Raw genomic sequence first — 25,733 nt, forward strand, 5'->3', positions numbered from 1 at the left:
TGGTTATATAAAGGTATGCAGCTCGAGTGTATTGGCTTTATAAATATTTGGGACTATATTTCACCAGTGGCCTGTCATGGACGAGGCATGTAAAATATGCAGCGTTACAGGGACAAAAGCATTAATTGGAATTATGAAACAGTTGAGTGTACTTGGTAATATTAACTACTCTTCATTCTTTAAAATATTTGATGCCAAGGTCAGTCCAATTTTATCATATGGGGCCGAAATTTGGGGAATAACAAAATTTGACGAAATTGAAAAATCCATTTATACGCATGCAAAAAGTTCCTCGGAGTTAAAATTAACACTATTAACGCAGTGATTTATGGTGAATGCGGTAGGTACCCAATGCACATTCTTACAAGCATGAAAGTTATTAAGTACTGGCTAAAACTGCTGATTATGCCTTCGAATCGCTTACCCAAGAAGTGTTATAATATGATGTTGTTATATGATAAAGGTGGACAAAAACTGGGCAACTAATGTAAAACACTTTTATATTCTATTGGTTTTGGAATTACATGGAATACAATAATATGTCGAATCACCTACGTTATTCATACAATCCTTAACGACAAGATTAAAAGATATGTATATTCAAACATGGAGTGAAAGGATATCCTTATCAAATAAATGCATGTATTATCCATTGTTTAAAAATGCCATAGTTCTTGAGTCATATCTATCCTGTGTTAATGTTAAAAAGTTTAGAATAGCACTGGCACGATTCAGATGCTCTTCTCATGATTTGTTGATTGAAAGAGGCAGATATATGAATGTAAAAAGAGAAAATAGAATATGTACACTTTGTAATTTTAACGAAATAGAAGATGAATTACATTTTCTCCTAATATGTCCATTTTATGACCGGTTGCGAACAAAATATATTAAAAGATACTACTATGTCCATCCAAATGTGATAAAATTCTCCTCATTGTTAAGTAGTAAAAATCCAGTTCTTCTACAAAATATTTCAATGTTCATTTACTATGCTATGATTACCCGATCTAAATTCCTCTCAAATGTAACATAACTTTATGTACTATAGGCCTGTGGCCTTCTCAGTGCAAATAACGATTATTATTATACGCTTTAAGAAACCCCTATCAGTGCGACATTTCTTTTGTGGTTCAGTATATTTTAAAGCCATGGGGTTTGGTCAGGTTCAGCAATTCCTCATTGCTACGAGAAGACCGGCTGGCTCCCCCCCCCCCCCCTTCCCCCACCGTGATATTGCTGAAATATTGCTAAAACCAACGTAAACGTAAAGTCATTCTCTCACTGTTTTTCATGACCTGGTTCAAAATCGCGTTTGAAACAGTTGTGTATTAGATAATGCATACGTAATTATACTTCGAGGTTGGATATACATATTCTGATTTGTTCCTTATGTCGGTGAAACATACACGCACATAACTAACTGAATAAATGTACTGAATTATATGCAACGTATAATAGATGATGACATACCTGTGGTTCCTCTGTCAAAGTCAAGGCCAGAGAAATGTGCAACTGGTTTCAGCAGATTGAGAAACTGCAAATCTGGATGGTCGTTCCCAGTATCATCATCATATGCTTGATAGGATTGTCCTGCTATTGAATAGAGTATAGTTGACTAATGGCACCAAAACACTGTCTATCAACGACAATCTCATGACTATCCCGCCGTAGCAATTATCCTGCGAGAGCGGAATGTGATAAGTATGAGCAGATAGAGATGGTACATTCGTATATTCGGTTGTAATGAAAATATAAGATAGTGAAAATAGAAGTTATAAGGCCACAAGTGAACAAATTCTGACATTAAGTTTCATGCTTAATGTAGTTTCATTCTATGGCAAGTCCGTTTTATGATTGCTTTGGAAAACTGGATATAACTTGATTACATAATAAAAATAGTTATCGTGCATGGTTGGCATGTGGTACTTTCTCAGAGCTTCCAAGCCTAAGAGATAAAAAAGCTTGATTTGGACTCCGACCAGGTCCTGAAGCTCACCTCAAGCCAACGCAAAATTGACCATCCTCAGAAAATTCAAAGAAAACGATGTAATCAGGCCTATTTGTGTTATTTTTAACAGATATGTATTTTACTTTTTCACATGAACCCAGTCTGGAGTAAGATTTTATTAGGTCTTCAGACGAAAGTCGATTTTCATGAAACTTTCAGGGTTGATAGCCTGTATGCTGAAATTAATATAATGTTGAAAAAATCTCAACTTCCGGCTTCCGGTAAGGGCAGATAACCCAAAATGTCAAAATATTTCAAAATCTTTCAACCTCTATATCTCCAAAACAATAAGAGATAAATTGACCAAGTTTTCATTCAATGTAGACAACGTCATTCTCCATCGGTTCCACGCATAAAATAACTCGGGCATCAGAAGAAATTTTCCTCCTCCTCCTGAACGGCATATAGTACAATCGTGTTTGATATATCGTTGTAAAGCCCACACTCTGGACTACTTAGCTTCCTCAAGGCATGTCGATATCTTGAATAGTTGTGGAGTTATCACCCTTGCAAGTTGGTCAATTTCTCCAAGACACATTTTCATAGGGTTCATAAAAATGTCACAGTCGTTTATCGAGGTACCAAACTGTAGATAATTGAATGTGGAACATGTTTGCTTCACATTATTATTATGTAAAGGTCGATAATTATGCCACAATTACGCCACAAACAGGGAGGGACATTAGGATTTTCGCATTTTGTCAGTTGTGAGAGAACTAACTGAAGGAAGCGGCGATTGTTGCTAGATTTTACTGTCGCTTCCTTCAGTTAGTTATCTCATCTCACAGGAAGCGACAGTAAAATCTAGCAACAATCACCGTTTCCTGTTTTTCCAGTGCCCAAAGAGCAATGCGGTTTGAAAAGTGAACGTTGTGCGAGAATTGCGCTCGCGTGGTCCTGGATCTACGTACAGCTATAAAATTACACAGAAATATAGAATATTAAATTTCCAATCCGTTGGTATAAATATAAGTGCAACTACCTCGGTGGTTTGAGAAATAGACCTTGCTCGATGTTGTCCAAATTTCTGTTATGCGTTATAAAACAGTAAATTTCTCCGCTTTTTATCGCGCACCGATAAAAGCACTGTGCTACGAATTTTTTATTTTGGCATCTTTACGGAAAGTGTGAGAGAAGAAAATACAGCCTGATATCTGAACGACATAAGTGTATATGAATTGGATTTATGTGCTTATAACATTCTACGCTCAACATAAAAAATGACTCGAAATAAATGTCAAAATGGATTTTCTTCTACGACGTCGAACGACGACAGAGAAGGTCATACGCGTATAATGGTAAGGGGGCATAACTCTGTAATGCTTAACACTAGGTCAATGTAACTCAGGTCACATGGAGAGTATTTGTTGTGGATACGGACGCTATATTCTAGTTATCTTTTGTTCACGGTGAACCACACTATTACAATTCAAAGTTCCCCAATAAGAGCGGATACGCTTTGGTAGTTTCACAATTTATAAGAAAAGATGACAACGTACTACATGTAGCGATAGCGATTTGGATGGCCCTATCCGATATATAAGTTAGTTCTTAGATTCCCATATTCTCCTGTTTGTGTAGATGTATTTTAACTAATTTTGCATCGTTATTACCAGAGTACTAGCCATATCTTCAAATGTAATTAAATTGCTGAAAATAATACAACATTTTAGTTGACGTCATTGCTTGTTTTGTGCATTTTGCGACGTCGGAAAAAGACGACATTGGTATGCTGATTAGTATATATCTCACCTAATTTCCATTAATTGTGTGAAAGGTCTCGGCTTCTTTTTCAGAATTAACAGTCTTTAAACAAAACATAAAATGACTGGTTTTTCCATTTAAATAGTGTCCTGAATATATCAACAATTAGACAGTTTGACTGTGTATCTTATCATGAGCAACACGCGCACCTGTTTGGCATCAATTTAACGTAAATGAAAAATAACATTTCACAACACCCGAATATTTTGTTTAGGAAAAGAATTTTCTTTATTTATGATTATGTAGCTATTTCTCTTCATAAGTATGCAATGGAAGATGCAAAAAAAGATATACGGATCTAGTAGGTACTATATATTAGAATATGGATGTAAGATTTGTCCAAATTAAGACATGACATGGTTTATATATTTTTAAACAATTTTCGTATAAATATAGTTAGAGTTTGATATCCTGTCATCACAATATTTTTAAATCGAATATGAATTGATTATATTATCGAAAACAATGATAGTGAATCATAAAACGTTTTCGACAAACGCGCACCCGGCCAATCAATATACATCATTGTTTTCTCTATAAATCGACACAAAAAATGTGCAAAGAACAAGACAATTCATTTAAATGTGTGTGCATATACATTTCATAACATGCATAAATCTTTTCATTAAATATTATCAGTTTTACTTATAAGGTTTAATCAAATCGCCGTTCATTAACCTGTTCATGTGAAACTCCAATATTAGTTCAAATGCATTGAATATTGTACATCATAGGAACTAAAGTAATTGCAGTTATGGCTACGTTTGATCTTCTAACACTTGTGTAAAGGTTTAGAATATGGTGTACTGCACTAAATGTGTCAATTTCTTATGTAAATATTATTCAAACAATCAAACACTTTCAAAGAATAAAACACCGTAAACCCTATATGCACGTATGATATGATATTGGACAAGGCTCAATGTAGATACTGAGGTCAGTTTCATGAAAAAGTATCTGAACTATCCGCGAAATATACATCATAATACTGACAGTGTAATCGGAAGGATTGGGCGATTGTGTTTACTTTTGTTCAACCGACCTTCACCTCAAAGAAATTGCCTAATATGTACAACAATGTTGACGTATGACATCACTACCGATGACCTATTTTTTACAAAATGGCGGCTTTGCTGACAAGGATACACAGGATTTTGCGAGGACCCTTCCATTGATTCAGTGATCGTTTGTACATAAATATGACATGTAAGTAATCACAATGATTCTGAATATCTGCGTATTGTTATATGTTTTTATCGTTTTCACTGTAAGTAAGAGAAGAAGCCAGAAATGCTGATAATTACACTTGTCGTTCTGCATGATTTTGCGTCAGCCATGGCGTCACGCTGCACGGAAACTTTGACAATTTCTTATGAATTATCAAATCATTGCATTGTATCTATTTATAATTTCCTATTTCTTACTACGATACTCTTTCCATGCATATTCAAAAGGTATTGAGCCATTGCAAGCAATGAATAGACGGATGAATGTTGGAAAATTTCAGAAAATGCTACGCAGTGTAAAATCGGAATTTTTTGTTTACATTTCGAACCAGCGCAATCTTTCGAGCACAGCGTTCGTTTTCACACCCAATATGTTTCGTCTCGTTTTATCTGGACAGTTAGTATTGGTGACAAAGACCAGTTGCAATTTGTTTCTAAAATGTATGGGAATTCAGTGATGCATTTTTCGAAGCTGAATATGAAATATCCGTGATGTAATAGGCGTCTCAATACCGGCCTTCGCGAAACGTGATTTTGTAAACACTATCTAATATGGCGGAAAGCGCTCTACGGCGTTCGTGTAAGTGTATTTTCGAAAACATCCCAACCGATTCTAGATTCATCGGCAACGTTTCAGAATTATCATTAGCGATTTCAGGTAAAAGTGATATCAGTGTTCATGAATATGTTATTATTTAAATTCAGTACTCCCAGTAATTATCCGATTTTCACATTTCAAAACATACATCAAATAACGCTGTGAATCGCGATTTCGTACTGTGTCAAAAATGGCGACATTTTCGATGAAGCCTATTTTGAAAGGTCATTTTCAGCACTTGAGTTTTGTCTAAAATAATAGTGGATGGTATCAAGAAACAGGAAGTTTCCCGCAGAATTCGAAACTGTGAAGTGTATTTGTGTGCGTGGGATATTTTGATTTTAATTGGACTTGACATTGAGGGTTGAAGGGGAAGGACATATATGTCCCTGTGGCATCCAGGGGGTTAAGTTCAAGTGAAAATGTCAAAGTTGAGCACACATCATCATTACGAAATATAGAACTTCTCTATATATTAGATAGGTATCTTCAGGAACGTGTAACCTCAAGTCTAATATTTAGATAGCTCATTAGATATTTAGTTAGTCGTTCAACAGTCAGCCAGTCAACTTACCTCTTCGACTAATGTTTTATCGTCGATTATATTCTGTGCCTGTTGTGCTGTGGTGGCCGCCATTTCTAAACAAACGCGTGTTCAACATGAACTTCCGTCCGGGGAAGTAACTCTATTTTGTATGGTAATCTACGTACCTGTCGGTTGGCAGGGAAACCGTCCAAATCGCGGACATAAAAGGACATGAATTTCGGAGGAGAACCGATTGGTCCTAATCTTTTAGCATTCGCATAAACGGTTACAGATGTACGACATTTCTTACTCATTAAAAAACTAAATTGACTTACAAATAATCATTCTTAATGAGGCCTCATGAATATTCATATCTGTACCAAAACGAGGCTAAATGGGGCAAGGACACAATCGCATAATGGCGACAAATCTCAATGTATACTTCCTGGTTTCAAATTTCCCTTTAAACGGTACATTACGAAACTGTCTAGTAGTTCAGGGAAATCGCAGAGAAATGGGAAAATGTTTCTGTAGCATATCCACAGATTGAAGGGTGAATAATTACCGTACATCACGACACATCACGATAAGTCATATGACCTAGATATCTAGGTTAACGTTTACCATGTTGCGCAGCATTTATGAAGGGAAGCTACTCTAAAGTCACAATAGTGGAAATTTTATCAAGGGAAGTCAATTACGTTTCCTTTATTAACATATGAACAAAGCAAAAGACTCAACGTATTTCCTGACCTGGATTCAAATAATCCACTTCCACATGGGAGTAGTGTTGTTAATTCTTGAGCTGGATAATCGAAATTATAAGTAATATGTAGATCAAGATAGCTCTCCTCGAGTGGATCTGGACCAAACACATTTTTTGTATTATTCAGGTGATGAAATTATTTTTTTGGTATTTTTTCTGTTTAAAATGTTTTGTCCTATCGACTCTGTTTTATAGATATAGGGTATTTATTCACGCATTTATTTTCAGTTGTACAGGACTAGTGGTGATGGCGATGTGCGCGTAGCTGCATGTTACAATCGCAGAGGAAAAACGAATCGCCACATCATCATGTAGAAACTATTTATTTCAATCAACATGAGTGGGACCACAGACCATATCTATTATATGGTATCTGGTGGGACACAATGTGCAAGACAAAACTGGATGATTTTTTTCAACTTTTTCTTGACTGATTTGGAGGTGAATAATTAATTTACCTAAATGGACAAGTGGTACCTGCATGGGGAATATTTGAACCAATTTTCAATACTGTGTTACTATACCATAAAATTGATTTATTGTAGATCAGGTGTATTTATTCTGTACCACTGTAACTGAAGACATTTTTAAGGAGAACATATTATCAGATTAACATAACAGGCTTCACACTACAGCAAACAATTAACCCAAATAAATAACGAACACCTGGAGTGCAGTTAATAAAAATTTATTTTGAAATGGTGTCTTAAAAGTCCAATAACAATAGACACATTCACAATAGCTTCCAACTGTAATACTGATAACAATAAAATTTTCAGAGGATGCAATTAAAATATATTGGGTGCAATATTTATGTTGATAGAAGTATCCTTTTAGATTAGTCTGACATAAATGGCAACAATTGCAGCTGGATCAATGCATAATTTATCATAGTTTTCTCCCCTTACACATCATCATAATCTCTTACCTATGAATGATGTTTTTTTCTGATTCCCAACTAACTCTTTTCAAACAGGATGAAATACATTCTTTTTCATCAATTATTAATTAAACAGCAGCAAATGAGTTACATCTACAACTATGCCATTATGAAAGACCATTCTATTATTCAGTTAAATCCATCAATGTGTATGTTTTACAGCTGTCTCTTTTTTCATCCATCATTTACACAACACAAAAGCACCAAACAATTTCATTTACATTCATGTCTGTCAATTTTTGTGCTGTTTGGGCAAGGTACTTCACAAAACCTGGGAAGATATTGAACAAATGAAAAAGTTCCAGCTAATCAGTGCCAATGTTTGAAATGATGGAATACTGTAAAATGTGCAATCAATTTATCATCATACATGAATTTACAAACTCCAAACTTTTCAAGTTCAAGTTTTCTGTTCATTTTTTTCTATTTTGTCAACCTTTTCCTTGAGTTGGCTCCCCTGTTCATGTAAGTTTTGATGGAGTTGTTCTATGTAGGACATGGGTCAGTGGCTGCTGTATCACTCTCTGCTTCACTGTAATATAAGCATTGTAAAGCATCAGTATTATCTCTTCGACCACACAAACAATAAATATATCTCTGGAATTACAAATATACATCAAGGAATAGAGGCTAACATCATTTCATATTTTAGACAGTATGGGCAATCAATATTTTTATATGTAAATAACATAGCATATAGGTCAAAGTTCAGTTGTTTTGAATTCTTTAAAACCATGTCAGTTGGCAAAATTAACTTAATACGATCTGACATTCTTACTGTATCTGAGATGGTGACTGTGGTAGCTTCCTTATGGGAGGTTCCTGAGCTGGTGACATGCTCTCTGACTCTTAATTAGCAGCATCTGAAATGGATATTTAAACACTAAATATATTTCAGTTGGTGTAATTAGATTGTCCAGTAATGTGTCCTGTACTGTACTGGTCAGTATGCAGTAATTTTGAAAGTAGATACATATTTAAGATTTTTTTAACAGCATGTGTATGTCCTGCCCCGTATATGTACTTGAAATGTTACTTTGATTTGCAGCCAATCTAATTTCACGGATACAGAATATTTGCAAATAACATTCCCTTGCCATCATGACAAGATTGTCTGCACATGTCCATATGCTTAATTTTTTTTTAATATATTGGACCGTTCATAATTTATGACTAGGGGGTAATGATGATTTTAGGTGCGGTGTTTGTTGGGGTTGGGGTGTCTCCCAGTTTGTTTTGGGAGGCAGGGGGAGGGGTCAATTGTGTACATATGAACTGGGGATCACTGATTTTGAACATGACAATGTGTGTGGGTGGGGGTGGGGTGGGGGTGGGTTTGAATGTGTCTGTGTGTGTGTGACATTCACATTGTACATGTGCCCCTGATATTAAAACCTTGCATAGTGAACAGTTTGTACATTACACGGCAGATCTAGACTATGCCATGTGCCGTAATTATTTTGTACTTACTATGAATCATTTTCCAGGATCTCTCCGTATTTTCGTCAACCACTGCCTTCTTCTGATCTTATTCTTGGGAATATGGTGAAAAGATACCGTAAAATCTTTACGGGCATCACTCCAACGCAAGGCACACAGCAGTAATCTTTCCTTTCCGAGGTCGCCATTTTCAAGGCTGGGTCAACCTATTTAAGCCTCGCTTTCGATTTGACCTCGAGGTCATGCATATTGGCTAAGAATGGTCTATACACACACATAAATCTATGGTTGTTTCACAAGTGCAGTATATGCACATACGTGTATGCGCCAGATAGCTAGGATGGTGGCGATTCCAGAACACTAATCGTTTGGACCATAGACCCAAGGACGGCGGAGCTACGGGCAGTTAAAGAGAGAACTATATCTTCTGTGGGAACTACTTAAAAGCTACATGACCCCCGCGACCCCGGCTGCATTTCACCGATCCGCTCTCGTGTCAAAAACGTGTTCTGCCTGCGTTTTGGACGCTTTCTAGCACTTCAATTCACTTCAAACACCCGTAACTCCGAGAGTTAAAATGGACGGTCCAGCTGGCGTCCAAAGAAACGGTACAAGTAAAGGTAGCCACGGGGAGTGTATGGGGAAGTCTGAAGACCGTCAGTATTGCCCAGGAGGCAATCCTAGTTAGTTTTGTTGTGAGAGCGTCACATGAGTAACAAAAGCGTGCGTCTAAAGCCAAATGCGTGATAATTGGTAGGTATGCTTTCCGAAATCGTTTCAATACACATTTCTTGTAATACTTGGTTAAAGTCACTACAAGTATCGAATTCGATCAAAGACTATTTGATATTAACGGGTAATATTGTGAAGCTTGTGCTCGTGATATATAAATACTCACAATGCTCTGTGGTCGAAAAATCATTCATCACCAAGTCGGTACACCTAGACAACAGACGATAAGTATGTGTCAAGATCACAAGTAGTGAAATGTCTGTTTTATCTTAAATTTGAGGTGTGACAGGTTTGGAGTGAGGACTTGCGAGCAAGAGCAGTGATGTAAGCGGTGAGCGATTGTTTGTGTTGGAGGTGTGCAGTATGAGAGACCTTTGTATGTATCTGGGTAGTAAGCTTGGGGTTATTCAAGCAGCTTGGGGGGGTATATAAGGACTGATTTGAAAGTTGTGAGTAGGCAACCAGTTGGACAGTGTATGTGTGTGTCAGGATGGCTGTTTTTCCTGTATATTCAACTGACGTGAGTATTATAATTTTATGTTATGTCTTAGTGAGAATAGGTCAATGAATTGTTTGTATATGTATTTGATGGCATTTCACCTTAATGTCGCCGGATGTATTTCCCCATACATTTGCGTATCGGTTACTTTATGCCTCTCTGCTCATTTACGAGCGCTTCTTCTATCACTCTTACTCTGGTTGTAATACCAGTAGTATCTCGTGCATTACCTGTTCCGTGACATCTCGTGCATTACCTGTTCCGTGACGTAGGCATCTTTATATTTGCCACTTCATGTCACGCCACGGCCGAGGTGAGTTGATACACCCCTCGGCCATACATCATATTATATTGATGTCCATATATGTATTTTACAGGTATGTACCTTTTCTGTCTACATTCTTTGTCATCCTCTAAACGTATCATCATAAAGGTGCGCGATATCATAGTATTTATAATATCTATTTACTCTTTTATAAGGCATCGCGTTGCACGAAATTACGAATTAAACACTGGCACAAGCACGTAAGTAAGTGTGAGTGATGTCTGCTTCCTCTAATTTGCTCATAACATTCAAAGTGCAATATTACATAAACTGCTGTAAAGACCATCTTATAAATGGCAAAATTCGTGCGATCTTCATATTTGCCACTTCATGTCACGCCACGGCCGAGGTGAGTTGATACACCCCTCGGCCATTCATCATATTATATTGATGTCCAAATATGTATTTTACAGAATAAACAGATTTTATTCAACTACGCCTCAGTCCGATTTATCAGCGGCCAGGACCCGCGACATTAAAATATGTAACCTTAACTTAGGTGAAATATATGTAATAGTATTGTTGAGGTTAGTTATATGATGAAATTGTGATTTATATGAAAGCATTTGGGAATGTCCCTAAGCTAATATACTGGCGTAATAATATTCAGTCAGCATTCATGTGTAATGTAAAGTGGTAGTATTGTGTATCAAGTGACTGTAAAACATCCCTGTAAACACATCATGTGTGTGTGAAATATATATATCGTGTATGTGTAAAGTCACCAAGTACATGGAGTACCTTTTGTATCCAGTGTAGGTCGTCCCGCCGATCATGAGGGATCAATCCTGACACGCCGCCTGTGATGTGAACAGACATCTGTGTGTCTGGGGAGTAGTAGATACAATGATTGTCCGGGACCAAGTCCAACAAAAGCCTCTGCAAAGCCTTATTTCCCAAATAAGGCTTTGGTCGGACCCTTAGCTCTTGCTACCATTGTATCTACTACTTTTGAGCCCCCATTGATTTCCCGCCCACACGTAGCACACTATGGCCTCGAATATACCTATAGAAAGATAGAAAGGTTCTAAAAAGTAGTAAAATGTCCCCGGCAGCCACAATTCCCCAAGGGTGAAATCGAAAGATGATGTTGCGCTTCTCCCAAGGGGAATTGCGTCGGCTGCCTTTCTCTCGCCATGAGAGTGCCCCACTCAGCTAAGTCCTTTTCAGCGGCCCAACTGATATGATCTTGATTCCTTACCGAAACACCTCACATCACACAAAGTTGCAAGGAATCTCCTGAGGCAACGGCGGGATACGAACCCACATGTATAGCTCGCGCAAACTATACATAATGGGCCGCACCACTCAACCGATTGAGCTACCGGGGACTTAACTGGAGTATCTCGGTTTAACGGGTCTATCCTGGGATTGCATCATTGCATCATCGCTATACCGTGTTGACAGGAGGTAACATTGTGCCGAACAGTACGATCAATAATTCCTGTCTAACGAGCCCTCTCCCTGGCCCATCCCTAAGGTAGTACAAGTTAGGCTCGTCTGCTTTGATGTCCACTTTATCTATGTTGTAAGTTTTGACTGACCATATTGGGTCAGTGGCTCGCTCACGGCTATCACCCTCGTGTTCCCCCGGCTTGTATAGATACCTAACTAGGGCCCTATCTGGTATCTGTTTCTCTTTCCCACGCAATGGAGCAGCCGACTCTGCCACTATTGATTTTAGTTTGATAGCGTCGGCCGGTTTCTTGCCGGTGAGACGGGTGACTTCATGGTTGATTGCCGACACCACCTTAGGTAACCTCGCGATCCATTCAGTCGATCGCTTCCCCGGGTTGGCCATCTCCCTAGCATACTGATGTCCGAATAAGCGCTCAGCCAAAGTCCTATTAAATCTCTCAACTATGGCTTGGCTGCGATGGGCTCCGGCCATGCCACGCCTGACCTTTGTATCGTGTTTGGCTAGCAGTTGTGACACGACACCCATGAACTCCCGCCCGGGGTCAACTTGCAGCTCTGTTGGCCACGTCAGCGGACTGCGTTTGTATATGCGTTCGAATCCTCTGGTTACCAGGGCAGAGTCTTTCGTTGTCAAGGGTTCGGCTTCCTTGTAGCGACTGGCCACATCCACGACGGTTAAGGCATACTTGTACCTCTTGTCGCGGGGTAGGAATAGGAGGTCGGCCTGGTGAACGCTATTAGGTATGTTAATACCAAACTTCCTTCTAGGCACGGAGCGTGGTGCCGGTAAATAGATCTGCAATAGGGCTTGTTTTTCAAGCCACGCTTTGGCCTCCTCCGGGTGTACTCGCGCCATTTTAGCCAGTTTATCTACAGCGCTAGCTCCTTTCCAGTACCCACGCGGCCTATAGTAAATAGCCTCAAACTTTCTCTGGTTCCATGACATATATATATCTATGTTCTTGGTTCAATTTTCTCATGCCCGTCACGCGTACGTGTTTATCCCATCAATAGCTATCCAACGCTTAGTGTCCATCGGCGACAGGGACGTCTTGTTTATAGTAAGTCCGTATATCCTATGCCCATCACTTCTAAGTGTGTTCATTTTATGTCTAAAGGTACGGGTCTTGAACAGGGCTTCCTTGAATCTGGCGTGTTTGATGTGTTGTTTAACCACGTACTTCTTAACACCCTTAGCCTTCCGGATCTCACAATTGTCGGCCTTCAGGATGGAGTACATCTTAGGCCTCAAACCTATGTACTCGGCTATGGGCGTGCCAGCACACTCGTCCTTCATCTTACCTAGGACCTTTTTATTTACCGTACTGTGTATGGCATGGTCCTTGGGGTAGTCGCTGGTGTCATACAAATCGAGGCGTTTTTTCATGTCCTCGTACACATCCTCGGTTCGAATCTCCATCAACAGGGAATCCGTATCAGTGTACAGCACTTCACACCTGTCGTCGTACTGTTTCTTCAGCTCGTTGTAGTAAAAGTCGTACATCAGGTGTTTGGATAAATCGAGGATGCTCATCCCCACGTAAACAGGCCGGTTGAATTTTATGTGGCTTTTCTTCATGTGTAGGGCAACTAGGTCGTCGGTGAATATCTTGCTACAGTTGAATGCCGGACTGGCTATCAGTCTCCTGAGCTTGCCTTCATCATTCGACCGAACCAGCTTCACGGTCACGCGTTTCCTCAGGTTCTCCATAGTCTTACCGAACACCGAGTTGTTCATGAGCTTGTAGAGATTTTTCTCAAAGTCACTGGTGGCAAGCTTTCGGAGGTCTGTGTTCATTCTGATGTAGGGCTCGACAACATACACTTCATGGGGGTGAAGTGCACCCCTGAACTATTATCAGAAAACCAGTTGGAAATTAATAGTAATAGTATTATAGCAATGTCCTGGCTTCACCCCAACGCTACGCTTAACGACCTAGGGGATACGGAGGGATTCGATCAGCCTGGTGAGGAAGACGCCTTGTAGTCCTACACTTGAAAGATAACGTGTATAGACTGGCGGCAATGGCCAATCATCTACCCAAACCCACACTCGGGGGTCTAGGAGGTATAGAGGGATTCGATCAGCGTGGTCGGAACAACAACTCATACGTCCTATTATTTAAAAACGGTGTGTACATACGACAGTCCCTGGCAGACTTAAAAGAACCCAAATGGTTTTTCAACGTGACCCTCACCGCACCTTATATCTCACTAGACAAAGATGGCTATGTCTCTGAAATTAGGAACAGTGGTATCATGATCACGTCTTTCATTCCAACTGGAAGGATGATAGTTTCTAACTCCCCATATTGGCCTAGAGACACCCTGTTAATTTCATCCAGGCAGTCCCAGTTAATAGCCACCCACCATCATACCATAGTAGGGGTTAGGGCTATGGTCCCAGAATCCACACTCATCGTAGAAGTCGCTTACAAGGGTAAGTTTGATGATTCGGACGGCTTTGACCCACCCCCAAACTTGCAACTTTTACCTGGTGTGACAATACGTTTGGTTGACAACGACACACCAGAGTTCTTACCTTGCAGATTCGTTATACGATTGGGGGACTCCCAACAGGGATTACTACCACCCATAATAAACTGCTTTGACTTTGAGATAGACCAGAAGTTACCTATTGACCCTTCCCGTATCTACACATACAAGAATCTAAGTTTTATAAGCCTCAGGTACGTTGACCAACTATTAACTGAAGCCCAATTAAAATATCTTTCGTAATATATATTATAGGATGGGGCTGTACCCAGTCGTAGAGGAAGTAGCGAAGACCCTGGAAACCGTAGACGGGTTCCGCTTGAGGCAGTTATGTGATGTAAAACGCCAACTAGAACAAGACCGCGACACGCGGAAAGCACTATATAAGAAGTACCATAGAGCTTTCAATGCCGTGGACGGGACTGATACTGCCCTTATGGCAACCAGCATGGGACTAGGGGCGGCAGGTGTTGGGTTGTTAGCTACCATCGTGGCTGCACCTATAGTGCTAGGTCTCGAAATAACAGCTGGGGTGACAGGGGTGTTAGGGTTGGTGCTTAAGTTGGCATCACGCAGACTGCATATACTGAACCGCAAAAGAAACGCAAGTTGATTTAGAAATGTCAATATTTCTGAATCTATGGAACAAACAATCTTAACACTACGAAAAAACAACAGACAAGTGATTGTTGAAGAAATGAGTCGTGATCTCTGGTGAAAACAACACTCAAGTTTACTGTAAAAGCATATGTTATCACTCCACCCTCACACACCAAAAATGTCACGAAACAGTGTGTCAATCAGTAGCGCGTGTGACCACCATTGGCTGCAATGCAGGCAGCACAACGACGTCTCATCGAGTCAACAAGTGTCTGAAAGAAGGCTTGGGGAATTTGATTCCATTCCCTGACCAATCTGGCTTCCAAATCTCTAAGGTTTTGAGGTTGAGCAGCTGTCTGTATCCGTCTACCAATTTCATCCCACACATGCTCGATTGGTGCCATATCCGGGGACAGAGAGGGCCAGGGCAGTACAGCAATGTTGTTCCCTCTGAGGAAGTCCATAGAGACCCGTGCAGTGTGAGGACGAGCATTGTCCTGCTGGAACGTCTGGAGCTGAGGTTGGGCCTGGAATAGCGGTACAACGTGGTGTTGAAGGACCTGGTCTCTGTAGACTACAGCAGTCACACGTTGACGAAACACGTGTAAACGTGTTCTGTGGTGGTAGCTGAAGCCACCCCATACCATGAGACTTCCACCTCCCCAGCGGTCAGCTTCCACAACACAACAGTTGGCGTAACGTTCATTACGTCGTCTCCATACACGTAATCGGCCATCGGCGTGGGACAAGTTGAATCTGGACTCATCAGAAAACAACACTTGTTGCCATTGTTGACGTCGCCAACGCTGGTGTTGTCGCGCCCACTGTAAACGATTTTGGCGGTGACGTTGCGTCAGAATCGGTCCGACGTAAGGACAGCGACATCTGATCCCTGCTACCCTCAGACGACGACGAACAGTGTCTGCAGAGATGTGACGTTGTGGCCCTTGAATGGTTGCAGCTGTCTGTGTTGCTCGTTGCTGTCGGTTACGCAGATGAGTAACCCGGATGTGACGATCTTGCGCTGGCGTTGTTACCCTGGGACGTCCTGAACGTGGTCGGTCTCGAACATTACCGGTTTGACGATACCTTGCGGATAGTCTTGTGATTGTTGTCACGTGACATCTGAAGTGCCTGGCCACTGCAGTTGGTGTGGATCCGGTCTGCAACATTCCAACGGCGATTCCTCGTTGCTGTTCAGTTAGACGTGGCATGTTTTCTCCGCGTTGTCACAGTCAATTTTGTGTTCTATGGTGTTTTTTGAATGACCTGCCTTATAAAGCTTCAAATTGGAGTGAAATGCACGCATTTTTGTGTGAAACACAAAAACTTCATGCAAAAAAACACGAAAAACATGAAAATGATTGCGTTTGGGCGATATGGTCAAGAATAAGCGGCAACAACGGCAAAACCATCTTCGAATGCTTGGTTCTATAATGGTATACTTTGTTGTCCTAAAAGGAATGCATTTGGAACGTATGTTTTGAAAATAGTAACTTGCGTTTCTTTTGCAGTTCAAAATATGAACTAGCTTGGAGATTGCTATGATTTTTAGACTGAGGCTATGTTGATTGGCACACCCCAACGTCTGAAAGGGATCAACTCTACGGACATCACAGTAGCCAACTCATATCTCCCACTTTCATCCAGTATAAAGAACCTAGGTGTTTATCTTGATCTTTGTCTCACCATGGAGCAACATGTGAACCATCTCTGTAGAGTAACCACAGATACAGCTAAAGTTCTTACACAGTCACTTGTTCTCTCCAGGGTTGACTATTGCAATAGCCTACTGTTTGGAATATCAAATGATCTTCTCTTCAGACTTCAAAAACTTCAAAATGCCGCCGCCAGAGTTGTCACTAAAACATCAAAATGGTCTCTCATAACCCCAATCCTCCAGAGTCTGCATTGGATACCGGTTGAAGCCAGAATTCAGTTCAAGATCCTCACTCTTGTTTTCCGCTGCAGACACGGCCTAGCTCCTCCATACCTCTCCGAGATGTTGTCAACATATGGCTGCCCGTTCTCTCCGCTCCCAGAATCAAGATCTTCTCTCAGTTCCCCAAATTCATCTCAAAAACTTTGGCCATAGGTCATTCAAATTTGCAGCACCAATCCTGTGGAACGGTCTTCCTACTCCCATCAAAAATGCTTGATCCTTAGAAGCATTCAAATCGGGACTCAAAACCTTCCTCTTCAAAAAAGTATACAACCTATAACTGCGAAATATTCTCATGGTCATTTTTCCTACTCCCATCAAAAATGCTTGATCCTTAGAAGCATTCAAATCGGGACTCAAAACCTTCCTCTTCAAAAAAGTCTACAACCTATAACTGCGAAATATTCTCATGGTCATTTTGACGAACTGTCATATCTTCCTCATGAACTCTAGTGACTCTTTTTATATGTAGCACTTTGAGCATGCTCTGGATGGACTATGGCGCACATTCTATCATGAAGAGCCTCCACATTAATCAAACCCCGACCTCCAGAATTCATTGGTATATATAAACTGTTAAGAGAGGAACGAGCTCGAGGGTTGTGGTGGGCTCTGTTATCAGACATGATCCTTCTGGTCAGGGGTCAAGACTCTGGATGTAGCGTTTTGTCCAATCAACTTCTCCAAAGGAATAGGAAAGGACTGGCACAGCAAAAGTATTGGTGGCTCTGAGCTCCAGATTTTCTTTAAGCGAGATTTGTACTCGGCCCGAAGTTTGTCTTTAATTTGGCCACTCTGGAGCTTGTCTCGAACTTCCATTCCAAGATAGGTGTAGGCCTGATCTTCCACAAGATGCTCAATAACTCCTCCTTGTAACCTGACCGATCCACCAGTAACCACTTTGCCACGTTTCAAATGAAGAGTATTACACTTGTCGAGTCCAAATGTTATGCCAATATCATCAGTAAAGGACTCGACAAGGAGAACCTGGTCTTTCAAATTGGTATGCTCTTTTGTAGTCAAACCAGCACATGGAAAGGTTGCGGTGATATGTTTAGGCCTCTTCCAAAATCATTTTCTGTACAATAAGTTGATCCTTGCACCCCCATCATCCCTTCCTTGCTCCCTTCTGCTCTATAAATTATATCATTAGCAGAGCAGTGTGATGACACGAGGTTTGTCAAACACCCTGTGAATAATTTGTATTGTGTATTCAAACATGTGATAGGGCGGAAGTTTTTGGGATCAGTCATGTCTCCATTTTTATGAAGGAGTATTGTGCGACCTTTGCAGAACCATGGAGGAACATCACCTGTGTCCACGAGAGAATTGAAACAAGGAAGTAATGGTGTTTAGACACAGGGGAATAGTTTCAAGTACCGGTTCCGAATGCATATCAGGCCCTGGAGCTATATTAGATTTGGACTTTTAGATGACACTTTTCAGGCAATCTGGTGAGATGTAACAGACAAACGACCTAGTTACTTTGTCATGCATTGCATGGTCATAATCATGGACCCGTGGTGCCTCAAGGCTACAGTCGGCGATTACACACCACAACTGTTTCCAGAACCTTTCACTGGCATCCATGGGAGGCCGTTTATCATGCTCACCATCATCATTTGTTTTAAGTTGCCTGTAGAAGTGTTTTTCATTATGTCTAAAATGTTTATTTTGTTTGATAAACTTGTCCTTTTCCCATTTTTTCTTTCTTACAGTCCAAACATTTAAAGGTCACATGCAACGTAAAACACAACTTTGCAGATTCTGATACCTTTCGGTATGGACTTACCGAAACAAAGCGTCAAAAATGCAAATTCAACTTATAAAGTTGAAAAATAACGCGATGAAAAAAAACGCGCGAAATCGGAGTTCAAACGTTTCACCAATTTTCCCCCAGACTTTTCTGGGGAATACGGGTTTCAACAGCTGGGCTGCGCTCATAGCACGTGCGCAGTGAAATAGGTTCGCGCAACTTGGAAGCGGGCTGTCCTGTGAATACTCGGTGAAGGCTTTGGTGTGAGCTATTTTCATAATGATTTGTTGATATCTCACAGGCGCGAGCTTTTTTGTATGTTATGACAGTAAATAAACTGTTTATATAATTTCATTTGTCTATTTCACCACACGTTCTTCTTACCGAGTCACTTTCTCAGTTCGATACTTAAAAGCAATGTCATTATTTAGAGTTGACACAATTTCTAACTGTGATATAGATATGTCGCTGTCACAGACAAAACTCAATGTCTTGTTTTATTGACACCTGTGTGTCTGCCTGCCTGTCTGCTAATGACAATATTCAATACACAACTGCGATCACTGACCACATGCAATTTGAACTTAACACCAATCAGGCTATACACCATAAACAAAACGCATTGATTTATGGCCCGAGTTCGGTCTCTGTCACATTATGTAATTACACAAACAGGCAGGTGTGATACTTGAACACATGACATGTTATGATGTCTGTTGATTGCAAAATGTTATACACAAAAAAATGAGCATGTATTTACAAAACCCAACTTTCTATATATACACACACAATGAGCCGTGAAGGCGGCATCTGTTAATGAACCAGCCGTTACACTTGAGTGCACACCCACCCGCTCTGACTGGGTTCGGTATCCCGGCTGCTTCGTTTCGCGGGAGGTAAACCCAAGTACAAAATATTGCACTTTTGATTTGCGATTATACGCTTATAATTTAGTTTGTATGTTTTTTCATAATCAGCAATGCATATTATATGTCATGAAGAAGTGATAATTGTGTTTTAATTATGTTTGATTTTTCGGTTGCATGTGACCTTTAATTTTGCCTTAAGGGAATCGACAATTTGGAGAAGTCCCTTTTCTTTCGTTGTCTTGTATTGTAATTTTAATTTCTTCCAAATTGCCTTTTGCCTTTTAGACATGGGATTCCCTGATGATCTTACTTTAAGGCACAGCTCAATCCAGGAAATATTTTTTCTTGTTCCATTAAGTTTTACAAGAAACCGGTTTTTCCTTGGTCTTTTGTTGTTTTCATTAGATGGTTTTTATTTTGAAACTGTGTGAAGTTCCTCCAAAGTTCGAGCGGCAGCATAGACACAGCAATTAACTTCATGTAACGAACAGTCTGCAGAAAGTTTTAGGGAAATCGTCCCATTTAGTAAAGCAATTTCATTTTTGGGAAAATACACATTTAGTTGTTTATTTGGCCTCCGTTTCTCTAAAGGTAAATCACAAATGTCCTGATAAATAGAACTGAACAAAATGTAAACAGGGTTCTCAGAAAGATCTGCAGTAGAGGAAGAAGAAGAGTTTGGGTCAGAAATTTCGGGGCCAATTGGCTCTATGCCGACAGAATCAGGAAGAGGAGAGAGGTTAACGCGGACGTCCATCATTAGTTTTGGCTCTGCTGCCACTTGAGCACTCTGCTCATGCAAAGGTGCCTGACGGGCTCCAGTTATGGGTTGAACTGCTCACGGGGCATGATATTTTTAAGCCGCCGGAATTGATCTCGGAGATTTTGCTCCGTCAGGAAAGCATACATGGACATGGCATTGTCCCAGTGCAGCTTAAGCGACTTGCCATTGAGGCATGGATTTGCAGGCCACCCTGTCGCTTTCGCACACTCAAGTAGTGTGGTTTTTAGATGGTTTCACCAAGATATTCTTGATTGTGTTCTGTGCTTTCCCCTGGGGCAAGTCCCATCTCCAGTGTGGTTGGTTTGACTACCGGAGGAAGGCTGACTGAACGATTGATTTCTTCTTGCCTATTTGTAACCCAGTAAGAAAACCAGCTTCGGGGGCTCAGCCCTAACTGGGTGATGTACGTTTAGTTCAGGGAATAAAATACCCCTATCTGGGTCCACCACGAAGAGGCGTACATCATCAGGCCCTTAAATTATTATTATTTTTTGTTATTGTTTTACAGATAAAAGATGAAAATGCAGGAGAGAGGGTTCGGGTGATCCTAGCACAGTCAGGCTGGTGAGGCTCATCATCAGCTCAGGGCCCTTGTCCCCCTCTACACGCAGCCCAGACAGCTAATGGGACTTCACCCAGGAAACACTGCCTAGTCGAACCCACCAAGAGCTTTCCGGGGAATATGTAGACTTCCCAACACTGCAGCTTTCTGCATTACCCAGAGTGTCAGAAGGGCTGTGCTCTCGGTGGAGAACCCGGGCACTCTCAGATCAGGAGGTACCAATCCAAGAGCACCGAGAACAATGGGGAATTCTTCTGAGGCTGTATATGGGCCTATTCCACAGAAGTTTGATAGCATCATTTTCCATGACGCCCTGGACATGTTCAGGGTCATACCATGGATGGACCTCAAAGCCACAGACATGGCGGAGACGGTAGTAAAAGCAACGAGCCATGCCATCATGTCGTTTAAGATATGCTGTTTGTGCCAAAGAAGGGCATCCACTGACAACGTGTTGGACAGTCTCTGTAAATTCATTACATAATCGACATTTCATATTGATATTTTCTTTAAGAATCACATTTTGGCGATTACGAGTGGTAAGTGACTGGTCATGAGCAGCAAAACAGAAGCCCTCAGTTTCACATTTAAGACCAGCCGACTTCATCCAGGCAAAAGAGTCGGTGGGATTGCTATTCTGTTCCACACACTGAAAGTGTTAACTGTCTTTTTCTCCAAGATGCTAAGAGTCTATTAATTTCTTCCAGTCTCTTTCTGGTGTTGATTACCCATAGTTGTTCAAGATCTGGCGTAAATTTAATACCTATTACATCAAATTCACCAGTTACCCATTCAGTTTTCAGGTCATTACATATTTTATCAGTAGATTTAGCTTTTGATCCAATCCAGATCCAGACTCGGGTTCGATTCCCCACTTGTGCACAATGTGTGAAGCCCATTTCTGGTGTCCTCCCCCTTGATATTGCTGGACTAATGCTTAAAGCGGCGTAATACTAAACCCACTAACTCATTTGCTGGAGACCGCCTCCGTGGTGTAGTGGTTAGAGCATCCGCCCGGAGAGCGGAAGGTCGCGGGTTCGATCCCCCACCGCGTCATACCAAAAGACGTTAAAATATGGTACTTGTTGGTCCCTGTCTGGCGCTCATCATTAATGTGTACAACAAGGATTGGTCGGCTCGGAGTCAGTATAATGTGTCTGAGTGGGGTATTCATGCTTCACTGCGGCATGGTATCTCAGTGGGCTAGCACTATAAAACCACCTTCAGTCTGGGCTAGTACAAGCAGCCGCACCTACACATTCACATGCATGCACATCGTTATATGAGCGAAATATTCTCAAGCACGACGTTAAACCCAATTTCACCTCACCTCACCTCTAAATTGATTTTCAAACCTAACATTTTATAAAATGCATTAATTTTGTCAATAGCGTGATATAAACTATCCTCGGTTCCATCAAGAAATAGTTTAGTATCATCAGCGTATTGATCCAGCTTATATTCATTATCATGGACAACAATACCTTTAATGTCATTGTTTCTTATTATACAACCAAGAATCTCAGCTACGAAAAAAAAAATGTAAGGGGAAAGTGGGTCTCCCTGTCTACATCCTCGTTCATTAGCAAAAAATTCAGAGAGATTACCATGCTGGATAACACAAGATGTTGTTTCAAAAGTCTATATATATTTATCCGTCTTATCACTTCAGGACCAAATTCAAATTTGTGTAAAACTAGGTTGAAAAATCTTTGTTGTTGTTTTGAACATAATGTCATATAGCAGTCTTGTGTTTTCACTTATAGTACTACCTGGTATAAAACTAGTTTGATTACAGTGAATAAGTTCATCTAAAGTAGCTTTTAATCTGTGCAATACAGGAGCTGATAATTGGTTTTATGGTTAATATGTCTAAATACCTTATCCAGTGATAACTTCCGTCCTGATCCTGTTCCGCTCTGTTTCTGGCTCCTAATTTCAATAACGAGTGCCCCAACCAGTACGGCCATATTGAAGATGAACAAACTAGAAAGAAGACAGGTTCGCTTTGTGTCAAGTTTTTCCATTTACAGGAACAATGCACTGGAAAAAAAACAAAACACGTTTGATAATCTTAAGAACTCTATATGAACGGTAAACAAAACCATAGTGTATGAAGTATACTGTGAACGATAGACTATATGTGCAAGATGAAAAATAACTGTATGATATTAAAGAATGAAAGGTGCGCATGCGTCGGGTCGACAACACGTGTTTTTTATTGCTCTGATAATGGGTATCTCTTTAGCCCAATATCGGGCTAAAATTGGTACATTTATACAACCAAAAGGTTCCAAACTAAGTTAACACGGTCTCCAAGTCAATCAACGGTCAGTTTCTGTGTGTTTACGCCTCCTGCTCCTTCTCAGCACACTACTTGTGACGAGCGGGTCGGTGGAGATGAACCGAGGACCTCTCACCCGTCAGTCCACCCTACAGACTGGTATCGATGGATCAGTGCAAGTTGATCAAGGCTTGAATGATTCGAGCAGTGATGCAATGAAGAAAATGTTCAGTGAACTAAGATGTGCTATGGACAAGAATTTCGAATCGTTGCATTCGAAAGTTGACAACATGGCGTCGGACATGCACGAGCAGCTCGCCCGACTTCAGACAGAGAATGTGGAGATGCACACCAAAGTTAAAGAACTTGAAGATAAGTTAGAGGATCTTGAATCTAGAAGCCGACGTGATAATTTGTTATTTCATGGACTGCAAGGCTCCTCAGGAGAAACCTGGGATCAGTCGGAAGAAATTGTGCGATCGTTTCTAACTGACACACTGAAAATGGATGAAGAAACAGTGAGTAACATTATTATTGTGCGTGCTCATCGACTAAATCCACGTAATCCTCAATCTCCTGTGATTGCTAAGTTTATGAAGAGCAGTGATAATAGCAAAGTGTTCATGCGTGCTCGTGAACAGCTAGGACGTGGTAGTAACCACCGTGTAACAGAGGACTTCACCCGGAGAGGACAGGCGTGAGGACGAGTAAAAATGCGACAGAACAAATTAGTAAAATCGATGGACAAATTAGTCATCGATGGACTTACGTATGTATATGACCACGACAAGAAAGATATAGTTTGTATCTCAAAAAGACAATCTACCCCAGCGGGATCGCAAGCACAACAACAAACAAGCTACAGTGCAGCAGTGACAGCAGAACCACGTGGGTCATTGTTTACATCTAGTGAATCCGGGAGCAGCAGAACAAGGGAGGCCACTCCAAACTGCTGAAGTGAAGGCCGAGGCTCGTTTGTTTACAAACTGATGGAGTTGACATTCTTTAATGGAATATAGAGAGTCTACGTAAACATGACCAATGTGGATCTCCTCTGAAGAACTACTGCAAGAAGTTCGACGTAATCGGATTCTGTGAATCGTTTGTACGATCAGCAAGTGAGTTCACTGATTTTTTGCCAGGCTATAGTGTTTTCAACAGTGTACGTCAGAAAGTCAGACGACTTGGCCGCTATAGCGGTGTTGTAACTGTCTTCATAAAGTCATGCCTAGTTGAAGATGGATATTGTAAGCGTCTTTATGAACATTTTAAGGACTGTATAGTGATTCTACTACATACGTCACGGTTAGATTGGGATCGAGACACTATTTTAATCTTCAAGTATATATCACCAGAAAACTAACTCTCTTATATATAATGATGATGATAAAGATGGTATATCTGCATTGGAAGACTACATATCAACTATACGATGAGATTATCCTGTAAACCATATACTTCTGTGTGCAGACTTCAATGCCAGGATGAAGGATTTTCTCGACTACATCCCTGATGACAATTTAGATTGCATTTATGATTCAGCAGACTATCCCAGTGATGAGTTTGATACTCCCCGAACAAGCAAAGACTTTCATTTTCACAATAATTATGGCATTAAATTGTCTGAACTTTGTCGAACATTTGGAATCCATACCTTTAACGGCCGACTCCATAATGATAAATCTGGTGAGGTATCATGTATCACTCACAATGGCTCAAGTGTTGTGGACTACATGATTGGAATCTTATCATTATTCCACAAGGTTAGAAATTTTGGGATAGGTACTCTGGACCTCTCTTGTCATTTCCCCCACTACTGCACTCTTGATATTTCATGTGCTCTGTCTAACTCGGAATGTACCACAACTTCTAATATAGATGCTAATCAGCAAGCCACTACTGAGGAGGATTCATGGGTTAGATATGTGTGGTCTAAGGACAGTAATAGTCAGTTTGCAACACAGTTTCACAACAAATTTTTAGATATGTCTGTTTACACTAACTGACCTTGTGTATACCAATATTGATGAAGCAGTTAATCTCTTAGTTAGTGTGATACAACAAACTGCTTCCCATACTAGAAGTGTGTATCGTAGCTTTGATAAGCACAGGGACAGATCACAGCCCCCCTGGTGGGATGCAGAGCTGGAACAACTAAAACACAATAAATATTCTGCATTACGTGCACACAGAG

General features: G+C 40.5%; 1 long non-coding RNA gene across 1 annotated transcript in view; it reads right to left on the reverse strand.

The window, feature by feature from the left end:
• Positions 1-1,236: 1,236 nt before the first annotated feature.
• Positions 1,237-25,733, reverse strand: part of LOC124276084 — a 30,751-nt gene continuing 6,254 nt past the window's right edge. The window contains exons 2-3 of the long non-coding RNA XR_006898409.1: positions 23,136-23,298; positions 1,237-1,596 (exon numbers count right to left, since the gene is read on the reverse strand). This is a non-coding gene — a long non-coding RNA (uncharacterized LOC124276084). The remainder of the gene's footprint in view (positions 1,597-23,135; positions 23,299-25,733) is intronic.

Source organism: Haliotis rubra, unplaced genomic scaffold (genome assembly GCF_003918875.1).
Source record: "Haliotis rubra isolate DU_JTF1 unplaced genomic scaffold, ASM391887v1 Scf2050, whole genome shotgun sequence".
Classification (NCBI taxonomy): Eukaryota; Metazoa; Mollusca; class Gastropoda; order Lepetellida; family Haliotidae; genus Haliotis; species Haliotis rubra.